The sequence below is a fragment of the Neomonachus schauinslandi genome, chromosome 10 (assembly GCF_002201575.2).
Source record: "Neomonachus schauinslandi chromosome 10, ASM220157v2, whole genome shotgun sequence".
NCBI lineage: Eukaryota > Metazoa > Chordata > Mammalia > Carnivora > Phocidae > Neomonachus > Neomonachus schauinslandi.
Window position 1 is genome coordinate 112,407,424 of NC_058412.1, and position 13,762 is coordinate 112,421,185.

Genomic DNA, 13,762 nt, shown 5'->3' on the forward strand with positions numbered 1-13,762 from the left:
AGAGAGGCTGTGTCCCCATAGAGAACTCTGAGGCATCTCAGGGAGGCTGTTGGAAAAGGCTTATTATAGGATTTGGGTTTGTGTTAGGTGATCTTGAGGAGAGTTTAAGGAAGTAGGTTTTCCTCTAGGTTGCGTGGCTGTCAGGAAGTGGGAGTAGTTCCATGGCTGGGCTCTTGATCAACCTTCTCTATGGAGAAGGCGGACCGGAGCAGGATTAAGGCTCTGAGTGAGTCCTACAGAGGCGGGGGCACTGGATCCATCATTTTGGTGGCTTGGAAATGGTTGAGTTTTGTCTTTGTTCAGACATGATTACACAGCGGTCTTGCTTTTGTCTTGGTTCATCAGGCACAGAACACCTTGTCTTGGTTTCTGTTCAACAGGACACCAGCTGTTACCTTTGAGTATCAGGCTCAGCTGCTCACATCCAAGCCAGCTCCTGGATGTCGGGCCTGCTCTCTCTTTCTCAACTGAAATCAATGCTGGTAGGTTTGGGAGAATTCCTTCTCCCTAAAGATCTCCAGATATTACTCAGTTTGGAGCCACAGGCTCATTCCCGCTCAAATCGGGCAGGCATCTTTAGGTACTTTTCTTGGCCCAGAAGTCTTTCCTTTCCCATTTACATCTTCTATTAACAATATCTTAATCTCAGTTTTGGTATTAATTATACATAAATAGATTATCTTACTAACAAGATATTGTAATAATAATATTTATCAACATTTGCTATGTACCAGGGGCTGTTCTAAGCATATTATATGTCTTATTTCAAGGATTCTTTTTTTTTTTTTTAAGATTTTATTTATTTGACAGAGAGAGGGATAGCGAGAGCAGGAACACAAGCAGGGGGAGTAGGGGAGGGAGAAGCTGGCTTCCTCCTGAGTAGGGAGCCTGATGTGGGGCTCGATCCCAGGACCCCGGGATCATGACCTGAGCCGAAGACAGATGCTTAAGGACTGAGCCACCCAGGCACCCCTTAATTCAAGGATTCTTAACCTGGGGTCATGCTGGGGTCCGTGAATGGGATTCATCTTCATTCACCTGTAATTAAATTCAGCACTTCCTTCGATTATGAATGTGGGACACAAGCCACAGAGTGTCAGCAGAGCCTGGAACTTGGCCACCATTAGAAATCATAGCTACTTTCATATCCTACCACAGTGGTTATGGGTATCTCCAAATATTGTTAGCACTCATCATTATTTTGCAATTACGGTACTTATGAGATCTTGAGACCACTAGAGCTTGTTAGTTAAGTGTTCACCAAAAAGCATGTATAGTACCATATCACAACTGTGTTCTTTAAAAATATTTTGAGGACCACTTTTTAATTAATATAATTTGTTTCCTTCATAATTCAATGTATTTTATTTCAAGCAGTTGAAAACAGTATTCTGAGAAGGGCTCCATGATTTCACTCGATGCCAAAGGGATCCACAGCAGGACACACATGAAGAGCCCTGTGCATTGATTCACTCCTCCAGTGACCCCACAGGCAGGTCTCATTACCAGCTTGTTAACGGAGGGGACATGAGGCACAGAGAAGATGTGTAGTTTGCCCAAGATCACACAGGTATTGAGTGGTTGTGCATTATTAAATCTGCCAGCTCTTTTCACAGCCTATGGGTTGTGATTATCCCAAGGCAGGTGTCAGACACACGGATCTATGGATCTCCATTTCTGCCTGTGGGTGTGTGTAGTGCGTATATATAGAAATGCGAACCACAAATACTTGTCCATTCTGGGCCTTCTGTCTGACTTCTGGGATCCCTTCAGTAACTGCATCCTCATATCCTTTGGGCCCTCAGGGCTGAAGGGCTGGGCTGGGGAGGGCTCAGGGGCCCAGTGGGGGTGAGGTGGGCAGCAGGTGAAGGTGGGGTAGGAGGGCCAGCATCACTCCAGGGTTTGGCCTCTGGCCTGAAGCTACTCTTGTGACCTGGACAGCTTGGGGGGGCGGGGAATCTGGAGGAAAGAGGATGCAGGTCCCACAGTGAGACCAGTGAGACCCCTGGGACTTGTGAGTCGAGAACACCTGAGACCATGGTCCCTGTGCCAGGCTGCCTGGGTGGGGGCGCTGTGGGCAGCTCGAAGGGAAAGCAGCCCTCGCGTGAGCCCCTGGGCTCTCAACACTCCACTGCAACACCCCTTCCTTTCGGAGCCCAGACATGTGGGTTTTCCCGGCATCCAGCAGTTCTGCGACACCAGCTGGGTGTCCCACCACTTAAGTCCATTCTGACACCCAGGACCGCCCTCCCTTCCCTTCAGATGCCAGTTTCAAGTTCAAGTTGTCTCCTGTGCTTCTGAGTGCGGGCTATCAAGCAGAGGTTCCCAAGACGCCCTCCTCAGGTTTGATGAATCGCTAGAGCAGCTCCCAGAACTCAGGGAAACAGTTCACTTCCTAGATCACCTGTTTGTCATAAAGGGATATGACTCGGGAACGTGGAAGAGATGCGTGGGGCAGGGTAGGTGGGAAGGGCGCGGAGCTTCCATGTTCCCTGGGGTGTGTTCCTCAACCTGCTGCTCCGTGTGCTCACTAACTCTGCAGCTCTCCGGAGCCTGGACTTTGGGATTTGTATGGAGGCTTCATTACAGGAGCAGGATTGATGAAATTATTGGCCATAGGCCGAGGATTCCACCTCCAGCTCCTGGCCATGGCCCACTGCCTGGGGGTGCCCATGGGGTGGGGCCAAAAGTCTGAGCCTGGTTGGTTCCCGTGGCAACCAGCCCCCAGCCTTGGGGCTTCCCAGAGAGTCACCTCATGAACAAACACGCAGGTGCGTAAAAAGAAATTCCTTCACCTTCAGGGCTGGGAACATTTTTCAGGAACCAATGACAAACCACCAAATATGACAAAAGATGCTCTCCTGGATCTTATTGCTCAGGAAATTCCAAACATGTAGGCACTGTGTGCCAGAAATGGAGATGAAGACCGAATCTGTATGTTTCTTATGATAAAGCATAATATCACAGGAACCTAGTAAAGCCTGCTGCCCACACAGGGGTGCTGGAGCCCCTATCCTGAAGGCAGTGAGTCCCAGAAAGGCCTTTGGATATGGGCCATCCCAGTCAAAGAGCGGAAGACTCCTCCTACCCCATGGGCCCTGGGACAGGGGTCAAGTAGAAGAGTCCCTTTGATCACAACTCTGGTTAGTTGTTTTCTTCCCAAGGATGAAGTGACATTAGTAAAAATAATACATATATGTCCCATGGATTATTTATGGTCCTTTTTGCTAATCCTCGTTCCTGTGTCACATTGGATCAATTACAGTTTTGTGAGGTGCTTTATAAGGAGCCGAGGCAGATGGAAAAATCACAGCAAGTCACTTTATCTCATTTTCTCATTTAAAGAACAGGGACAGGGGCGCCTGGGTGGCTCAGTCGGTTAAGCGTCTGATTCTTGGTTTCGGCTCCAGTCATGATCTCAGGGTCCTGAGATTGAGCCCCACGTCAGGCTCCGCGCTCAGTGAGGAATCTGCTTGTCCTTTTCCCTCTGCTCCCCGCCTCAAATAAATAAATAAAATCTTTAAAGAACAGAGACAATTACGTGCTGAGCTGTGTGGACTAAATGAAATATTGCATCTTCTCAGTTCTAAATGGTAGCCTCTATGTCTGGTGGACGCTCTGTCTGAGGAACTTTGGACATGAAGAGAAAGCAATAGCTTGTATTTTATCTAGTGTCTAATTCAGTAACTTTTCTTTTTTTAAAACAGCTTTACTGAAGTTAAATTGACATGTGATAAACTGCCCATATGTAAAGTGAATCATTTGATAAGTTTTAACGTGTGTACCTCTGAAGCCGCCTCCACGGTCAAGGTGATGAGCGTGTGCATCCCCCATGAGTGTTTCCACCTGTGTAGCTTAGAGGACAGTGTTGTCTCAGAGCAGGGGCTCTGAAAGCTCTCGTTTTTCTGTGATTTATTTTTATTTTATTTTTTTTAAAGATTTTATTTATTTATTTGACAGAGAGATACACAGCGAGAGAGGAAACACAAGCAGGGGGAGTGGGAGAGGGAGAAGCAGGCTTCCCGCGGAGCAGGGAGCCCGATGCGGGGCTCGATCCCAGGACCCTGGGACCACAACCTGAGCCTAAGGCAGACCCTTAACTGACTGAGCCACCCAGGCGCTCCTGTGATTTTTTTTTTTAATTAATTTATTTATTTGGGAGAGAGAGATAGCGAGAGCCAGTGGGGGGAGGGGCAGAGGGAGAGGCAGAGAGAGAACCTCAAGCAGGCTCCACGCTGAGTGGGGGAGCCTGACTCAGGGCTCGATCTCATGACCCTGAGATCAGGACCCTGAGATCATGACCTGAGCTGAAACCAAGAGTCGGACGCTTAACTGACTGAGCCACCCGGGTGCCCCGGCCTGTGATTTTCAGAAAAGATGAGAATAGTTGTCCAGGGCAGATCACTACAGCATGGTTTCATTGCAAAGCCCGGGAAGGACCACACCGGACACCTGGCATCCTCTGCTGACTCCTGAAACCCCTCACAGCTGTGCTCTTGTGCAGTTTGGGCTTCTCTAAGCTGCAGGTAGGCTTGAGCAAAACCAGACCTTCTACTGGTTCAAGGAGCTGAAAAGTCCACAGTGATGCTGGCTTCAGGTGAGGCCTGGTTCAAGACACCAGACATTATCCCCAGACCCTGCTTTTCCCTTGTCCTCATGCACAGGTAGGCATTTCTTGGAAAGCAAAATAGCATTAGTCCTAAGCAATGTGGGAGATGAAGTTGTAAAGGCAGCAAGGTGTTGGATGCTCCGCACCCTTGCCCTTGGAGTTCTCTTCTTTACTCTGGAGTCTGGTGACCATGGGCAGCCACAGAAGGATTTCGAGCATGAGAATGACCTGATTTTATTTGAGTTCTGAGAAGATTCCATCAGCCATGATGCAGGGTCAGAATCGTCATGACAAACAAATTCTTTCTCTAGAAATCCTTTCTTGTAGGAGAATCACAGTGGAGTTAGCACCAGGCAGCATTCTTGGTGCTTTTTTTTTGGAATCTCACATCTTCCCACATTCCCTGGGAAAAATGTGTATCGCTTAAAATTTTAAATCCCAAACAACAGTGGCTTGAAGACAGTAAAAGTCTGTTTCTCACTGTGTATGGTGGTCCAGGGCTGGTGTAGCAGCTCCGCAGTCAAAAGAAATCCCAGCTCCTTCCATCATTCTGCCTTCAGCCCAGTTTGTGGCTTCTATCTATCAGCTCACCTCATGGCCCAAGCTGCTGGTGCTCCAGCCATCACACCTGCACCTCAGGTAAAAGAAAAGGGGGAGGGCAAAGGGGTCCACCTTCTGGTGGGTCAGCTTTCCTATTTTCCTGACTTGACATCTCTTCTTACCTATTATTGTCCAGAACCTGGCACATGATCTACTTTAATATCAAAGAATTCTGGGAAGTGTGACCTTTATAGGGGCACATTGCCACCCAAAGTGGGGCATGTGTGTGTGTGTTTAAAAGGCTGTATATTCTTTGGCACTCTTCCCATTGAGAGGTGGGATCTATGACCTATTCCCCAAATCTGGGCTGGGGCTCTGTGAGGGCATTGACCACTAGAATAGGCGGAAGCGATGTTTTTATAGTGTGATTTAGCATCCAGGTCATAAAAGGCCATGTACCTTCCTTACCATGTACCTTCCATTTGGCTTAGGAACCAGGAAAGGCTTTGTGGACCTACGACCTATTTAGTGGCATAGGGCCCTGTGCTCAGAAGGGTCATTCACTTGTTTTCATGCTCTGCTACAGTCTTGAAATTCTTAATGAGTGTTGTATCTTTGAACTTGTGTTTTGTAAGTGAAGTCTGATGGCACAGTGAAGCACATGCCTATGTGGAGGGTAGATGTACACTAGCTCCCTGCCACTCTATTTGTGTGTGTGTTTGCGATGCCTGCTACGCAGCTTCCATAACACGCTTACCTTGTATGTAGGGTCCCATGCTCAGAAGGGCTCAGCAGAGTATTAAAACAATTAAAATTAAAAACAATTTAATTGTTTTAATTGTTTTAGTGCTCTGCTATCACATCTTGAAATTCTTTTTTTTTTTAAATATTTTATTTATTTATTTGACAGAGAGAGAGGGAACACAAGCAGGGGGAGTGGGAGAGGGAGAAACAGGCTCCCTGCTGAGCAAGGAGCCCGACACAGGGCTCGATCCCAGGACTCTGGATCATGACCCGAGCTGAAGGCAGATGCCTAACGACTGAGCCACCCAGGAGCCCCACATCTTGAAATTCTTAATTTCATCTTTGAACTTGTGTTTTGGAAGTGAAGTCCGATGGGACAGTGGCTGATGCATGTGAGCAGAACATGTAGTAAGAGCATCCACTGTTCACATACAGTGCCCACCAATCACGTACAGTCTCCACCGTTCACATACAGTGCCCACCGATCACGTACAGTCTCCACCGTTCACATACAGTGCCCACCGTTCACATACAGTGCCCACCATTCACATACAGTCTCCACCGTTCACATACAGTGCCCACCATTCACATACAGTTTCCACTGTTCACATATGGTGCCCACCGATCACATACAGTGTCCACCGATCACATACAGTGTCCATCGTTCACACATAGTGCTCACCATTCACATAAAGTGTTCACAATGCCCCATGAGCATAGAATTCTAGTGAGCTCACATCACGTGGACATTCAGAGGGCCTCCAAGTGGGTACAAGGTAAGCCTGTGATGTCTAGGATTGAGTAAGTAGGGGTACAGCCCACAGAGGCCATGCTTTCTGTTCCAACTAGAAGTACCTTTGGTGGCAGAAAAGAGGCACTAACATTCCAGAAAACCACAGACAACCCAGGAAGCTGATCGTATCCTTTCCTATCCATGTGACTTCCTTGTATTAGCCAACCACCTGCACTGAGATGATGACCCACAGAGGAAGGGGAGGACAGGGTACCCCTCGGTCCCTTTCCTTTCAGTCTTCTTGACCCATGATAAAGGAGGTAGAGTGTTGATAGAAGGTGTGCACATCAAGAAGTGAAATAAAAGTGGTCCATTTGTTTGGTGCAGCATTTCCACAGTCTTGGTAAGAATGAAATACACACACACACACACACGAGCTCTGAAATACTAATGTTGTAATTTCAGTGACTCCACCTATGAGTTAAATGCTCTCACATCTGCATTCAAAACTGTCATTGTACAATATAAAGATGAATGGTAAAATTTATGCTAATAATTTAAATTAAAAAATTTTTAGAACAACATTAAGTAAATAAATAAAAACACCATGACAAGTTGAGAGAGAGACTGTAGAAGAAAGGAAGAAACACATTTTCCTAAGGTTTGAGCCATGGGCTCCACATTTTCATTTTGCACTGGGCCCTGCAAATTATGTTCCTGGTCCTGTGTGGAATGCTTGCTGTCAGGATGCTTCCTCTCAGAATCCAGCCGCCATGTTGTGAGGAAGCCCAAAGCACGAGGGAAAGGGCCTATGTGGATGCTCCAGTCAGCAGTCCTCCCCAAGCCCCACCTCGGAGTCATCCCAGCCCAGGTGACAGAAACAAAGCCTCCAGATGATTCCATCCCCACGTCTCCCAGCATTCCCCCAACCTCATCCCAGCTTCCAGACGCCTCCATCCATCTGGGTCTTCCAGCTGAAGCTCAGCTGTCATGACATTGAGACACGCCCTCCCTGCAATACCCAGTCTGGATTCTTGGCCTACAGAATCCCTGAGCAAAATAAAGTCCACGGCTGTTATTTTTCTGCCCCTGAGATTGCTGTAGTTTGATATGCAGAAATAAATTACCATAGTTTATTCGTTTGGGTTGATTCCCATCTTTGGTTAATACAAACGAAGCTGCAATGAATAACTGTGTGCATGTATTATGTATATTTAGGACAGATTCCTAGAAGTGAGGATTACTGTGTCAGAGGGTAAATGCATAAGTAATTTTGTTAGTAGTGGCCAAATTCCTCTCTACATTCTTATTTTCTCCCTAAATAGCTTTGTGTTTGCAGTGTACTTGTGGATGTGTAATCTCCCGTCCCGACATACCTAAGTACATATAGAGAAACATACAGAGACAAAAATGCACACACAAAGGGACAGCCTGGTGAATTCTCACAAACTGAACATGTGTGTGTAACCTTCACATGGGTCAAGAAACGAACAGTCCTCGTCCCCTCAAACTGCCCTAGCACCCCTCCCAGTGAATACTCCCTTCCATGTATGAATATACCACTATTTACCCATTTTCCTATTGGTGTTTCCAGTTGGGGGCTAATACGTCCTATACTCCTTGGCTTTTGTTATACTCATCCAAACCTGTTGCACAGATGTCAGGGGTGTTAGATGCTCTTTTACCTTTTTGTTGGGTTATCGTTCTCAAACTAGGTTCCTCTGTAACCCTGGGGCCCTTTCTCAAATGACAAGAAAAGAACAAAGGCGTGGCTTGGCTTCTATCAGTTTAAAACCTTCTCCCAAACATTTGGGGTCCGGCCCCACTTGTCCGCTAGTGAGCTTCAGCAGTGACAAATGTTCAAGAAATAACGGGAAAGCCTGTAAATGCCACAGGCTGCATTGCGAATAGGACATCATTTATGGAGTGGTCTTTTGTGTCGGGACAGGTCGTTCACGGACAGTAGATGGATTTTCTCTAAACTTCAAACGCCTTGGCACAATAGGTATCATGATCTCGATTTCACTGGGAGTGAAAACGCAGGTTCTGACGGGGGAAAGCAACTTGCTCACAGTTACACACTAACACTGGAGGATGGGGAAGCCTGTAGGGTCGACGACACCACAGCGCTGGCTTCCTGCTGTTTAGACTGTTATCTTCTGTGTCCTCTTCTCAGGCTGGCCCACCAGGGCCTGCCTACCTCAGTCCCTTACCGGACCTCTGGCTTCTTCCCCTTCCTGAATGCTCTGAAGCTTTCCCCTGGGCCAGCCCCAGGGCCTTTGCGTGTGCTATTACCGCTGCCTGGAACCCTCTTGTTCCTCTTCACCTAACTCCTCCTCATCCTAGAAGGATGCCTTCCCCAACTAGTTGGCGCCCTTGCTCCAATAGCACCATATGTTTCCCCTCTCACATTCATTTTAGGTGGTTTGGTTAATTCGTATTGAATTTCTGTCTCTTTCTGCCCACCCCAGACTATAAGCACCTGAGGGCAAGTGTCAGTCTGTCTTGTTCCTGGCCATGTCCCATGCCTAGCACAGTAGTTAGTAAATACTTGATGAAGGAAGGGACCATCTTATTTGAATCTCATGGCAACTCTGTGAAGCAAGCAGAGCTGGGCTGCTCACTCCCTTTTTACAGATGAGGAGAGTGAGGTCCAGAGAGGGAAAGGGTTGGTCCACTCTTCTGATTTGTGGATACAGCCAGACCTGGACAGCTGTGGTCCTGATGCCTCTCCCAGACACCAACGGGCAGGTGGAGGCGGAGGGAAGAGATCTCGGCCAGCCAGGAGGTTTCCAGTCTCCCCAGATTAAAGTGGCCTGTCCCTGTCCCTCCCCTGCCCAGGCCACTCAAGGGGGGGGGGCAGGAAGCAGGTCAAGGAGGTCAACAAGGAAGAAAGCTAAGTCCTACTAAGAAAAGATTTGGGGGCGGTGAGCCTGTGGCCAAGTGCTCTGAAGCCAGGCAGGGAAGTCAGGAAGTCAGAGCGGGAAGGAAGGTCTGTCCCTGCCCCAGGGGGGGTCAAGCAAGGACAGTGGGCCTTTATTTTCCTGTGTGAGCTTCAGGCAGTGGCTAGCTTCAGCTTGGCAACTGCTTATGCATTTATTTATTTTCCTTGAACCTTGGTCACGGGGAACATAAGATCCAGGTGAAGCATGCTCTGGAGCAGGTGATGTGGGCCCAGAGCTACCTCGGTAAATTCTTACTGTGTGTCTTTGGCCACGTGACTTCACATCTCTGGGTCTCAGTTTCCCTATTTGGAAAGGGGAGAGATGATCATAGTACCTATCCTGTAAGGTCATTATGGGGCTTCTGTGGAGATTCTAAGGGAAGTTCTTCATAAGGTGCCTGGCAAAGAGAAGTAATTGGAGACAAATCACAGAGAGCTTACTATGTACAAGCTCTCTCCTAGGTGCCTGGCAATTTACTAAGCCCTCATGGGGATTTTGGAGGCTCTTAAATTATCCCTGTAAGGAGCAGAAGTGGACTTGGGCCCAGCTCTTGGCAGAACCAGAGGGCCGAACTGATACACTGTGTTACTTACAGAGAGTAGCTACCATGTGCTGGGCCTGGAATTCCATGCCATGGGGACGTGAAAGTCCAGTGGAAATGGACAATCCTCCAGGATAACTGAGGGCCACCTGGGATCCTTTCCTCAGAAGGAATTCGTCAGGCCCAAAGCCTCTGAACTCCAGTGTAAGAACAGAGCAGAGGTGGAGCTGGAGAAAGACTTGACCTGGGTGGTGAACAGCCCTGATAGCAGGCTGAGCACAGGGTACTGGGGAGCCACTGAAGGTTTCAGGCAGGGGACATGACATGACTGTAGGCCAGGAGGGAGCAAACCTGGAGAGGGAGCCCTATAGGGAGACTGCTGGGATATTCTGAGCCAAAGATACGAGTCTGGGGTAAAGAGGGTACGTGCTGGAGGCGACGCGGTGCTGGATGGCCTGTTTCCCTTCCTGCCAGGTGCGAAATGACACCTTTGGGTGCAACTGCCCGGGCCAGAGAGGGAAGCTGTGGTTGAGGATGGCAGAGCTGCCCACCAGCCTTGGACTGCTCAGCTCCAGACTTACAGGGAAGAAAAATATTTAACCCACTGAATATTGGGGTCCTCTTGCTACAGCAGCTTAGCTTGTACCCTAAGTCACTGTGTGACTGTAGGCAAGGCACTTGACTTCTCTGAGCCTCTGTTTCCACATCTGTAAAATGGGGTAATACTAGAACCCATTAGGATTCAGAGTTAGTGTGTGTAAACTAGCATGGAGGAGGCAGACAGCGCCCCGTGTTCCTACCCAAGCCCCCCTGGTTGATCCCGTGGAGGAGACACTCCCAACTTCCCATTCAGCCGAGGGCAAGTCCCTTACGTTCTCTTCCTCCTTCTGACTCCCCCACTGGCACCGAGCGCAGGGCAGTACACACAATAAGGCCCTTGACTCAGTTTTATACAATAATAGGATGTGGATGACTTTCAGACAGAGGTGCTCCCTCTCCTGTATTTTACAGAGAAACTGAGGTCCAGAGAGGGGAAGAAATTTGCCTCTGCTGCACAATGACTCGGGCAGAGTGATGGCTGGATTCAGTCCTGGCAGGTGTTGGGATGGGGAGTGACCTCTGATGTAGGTGCTGGGCAGCACGCTGTCCCACCCCTCTCCCCCTTGCTCATGATGGCTGCAGCCACACTGGCCCCCTTGTAGTTCCTCATGATCACGTCAGGGCCTTTGCACTTGCTGTTCCATCTACTGAAACTACCCTTCCCTGGCTGCCTCTTTCTCACTGTATCAGTCCTCCATTTAGGTACTACCTCTTCAGAGAGGGCTTCCCCTGATCACCTGAAGTTGAACCCTCTGTAATCAGTCTCTACCTCCTGTTTGCTTTCTTTATTTGCAATATATTAATTTGTCAATTTAGTTTTACAAACTAAAAAAAATTCTGATTTGGGCCAGACTCTCTCTCTAGCCTACATTCTGTGAGCATAAGAGTGTCTTGTTTGCTCCATCCCCATCACCCAGCCGGGCCTTGACCCAGGCAGATCCTCAACACATACTTGCTATGTGAACAAATGCATGCATGCATGAATGACTGCATGAGTGAATGTTCCAGGTCTGGATGTCCACCATCACCTGGAATCCGCATGATTTCCCTGTGAACCAACCCCCAGGCTCCCCAGTGTGCAGATGGGGAAAGGGAGGCTCTAAGAGTCCTCACGGGGTAGGGCAGGAACGTGTCAGGTGCTAAAGGCCATTGGACTTCCCTGACCTCCGGACACATGAGAACCTCCGCTGCACAACCCCATGTTCATCTAACAAAAGCAAGTAACACACTTTTATGCTGGACACGGCCTGGACCAGATTCCATTCTCCGAAGCGCTGCCCCATCGGAAGATGGGGCCGCTGCTGTTGCCAAGGCAACGCTGTTAGTTTTCGGAAGCATCTTTAAATGGGACAGGTGAAGGCTCCCATAGACACCGAGGGGGAGGGAAATCTGGAAAATGGGGTCAAATCCCCCCCAGCCAGCAAGACAGACCATCCTGATGCTGGCTGGTCCCCTACTCCCTGCAAAGGGCCACCTTTGACCTCGGCCATGGCTCTGGAGTGTGCACAGTGACTTTCTCCCTCATTGTGGAAACTGCTTCTGCTGGGGACATGCAGAGACCTTAGGAACAATGTGATCAGGTGCCAGTGGTAAAGGCAGACTGGTCTTGGAGAGCTTTCCAGAAATTTCCTTCAGTCCTTAAAATAAGTAGAGGGGACCCTACTCCAGTATTTTTGTGGTTGGTGCCAAGATGCCCCAGAGAGGCCCGCACAAGGGAGGCAGCTCATAGATGCAGGGGCACCGGAGGTGGTGATGTGCTGTGCCACCTCGGATGAAACCCTTTTCCTCTCTGAGCACTAACTTCTTCATCACTACAGTGCGGAGAATGCCGGTCTGGTGTAGGGAGGGGGACAAGGATTCTGCAGAGTCAGGTATCCCAGAAGCCAGATCCTATGCGTAGGGACCTCGAGGAGATCCAGCCAGGGCCAAGGCCACACCAGCCATGCCCCCACGGGGGCCTTGTGCTGCCTGGAGTCCTTCTGCTGGTCTTGTCTGCAGCCGCTGTGGCTCAGCATCACTGTCAGGGGGCTTAGAGAGGTCAGCAGCTGCTCTGTCCTGATTGCAGGGATGGGAAACAGAGACTCAGTCAGAGAGGGCCAGGGACACAGCCAGGACAGCGAACCAGGGTCTGACATCCCTGGACAGGCCACAGCTGTGTCCTTGATAGTTTGGGGCAACCCCGAGGTGAGCTGGAGCCTGGGGCCAGGCCTTGGGGGCACGGAGGCTGGGAGAGGGGGCAGAGATGGAGAGAAGGGAAATGGGAGTCAGAGAGATGGAAGGAGGAACAGTGATTGCCAGTCTGGAAATGGCGCCTAGAAACAGCTGGTCCACGTGACTTGGGTGGGACTGACCCCACCCCCGTTCCAGGTGTGATCAGGTGGCCCAGGTCTGGTCAATCAGACACACAGTGATAAGTGCAGAGATGCGCACAGGAGGACCAGTCCCAGCTGGAGAAAATCATGCCTTTGCTGGAATCACTGGGACAGGGGAACTCTCTGTCTTAGGGATGCTCAGCTGGGAGGACATGAGCCCAGGGCTGCTGGAGCCACCTGTCAGGAGAAAACCTGATGGAGAGTAAAGTCAACATGGTGGATGCAGGGCTGAGAGGTGAAGAGGGACATCATTTGAGCCCCTGGATCTAACCGTGCCTGAATCCACTCCTAGACTTCCTGGCATGTGAGTCAATCCATTCCTTAGGATAGGGTTTCTATCCCTTGTGTTGGATGAGTCCTGGCATGGAGGAGGAAGGAAGGTAGGAAGGAAGGATGACTATTTTAGAACAGGCATCTGAGGGTAACCCAAATCAGCTTCTTGGCCTTTTCTAGAAAATGACTACAGACCCGGATTTGGGCCTCACCCCACCCAGAGGAGTCTGTCCCTGGGGCTCCCAGCTCTGGCTTCATCTCTCCAGTGCCCACCTGGCTGATAAACTCTGCAGTACACACATAAATGCCACGGAGTCAAAAACAAATGCTCACCTTACCTGGGTCCAGAAGAAGGGGGGCATGCACTTAGGGGTGAATTTCCTCATCCCACTTTCCTCTTTGGGA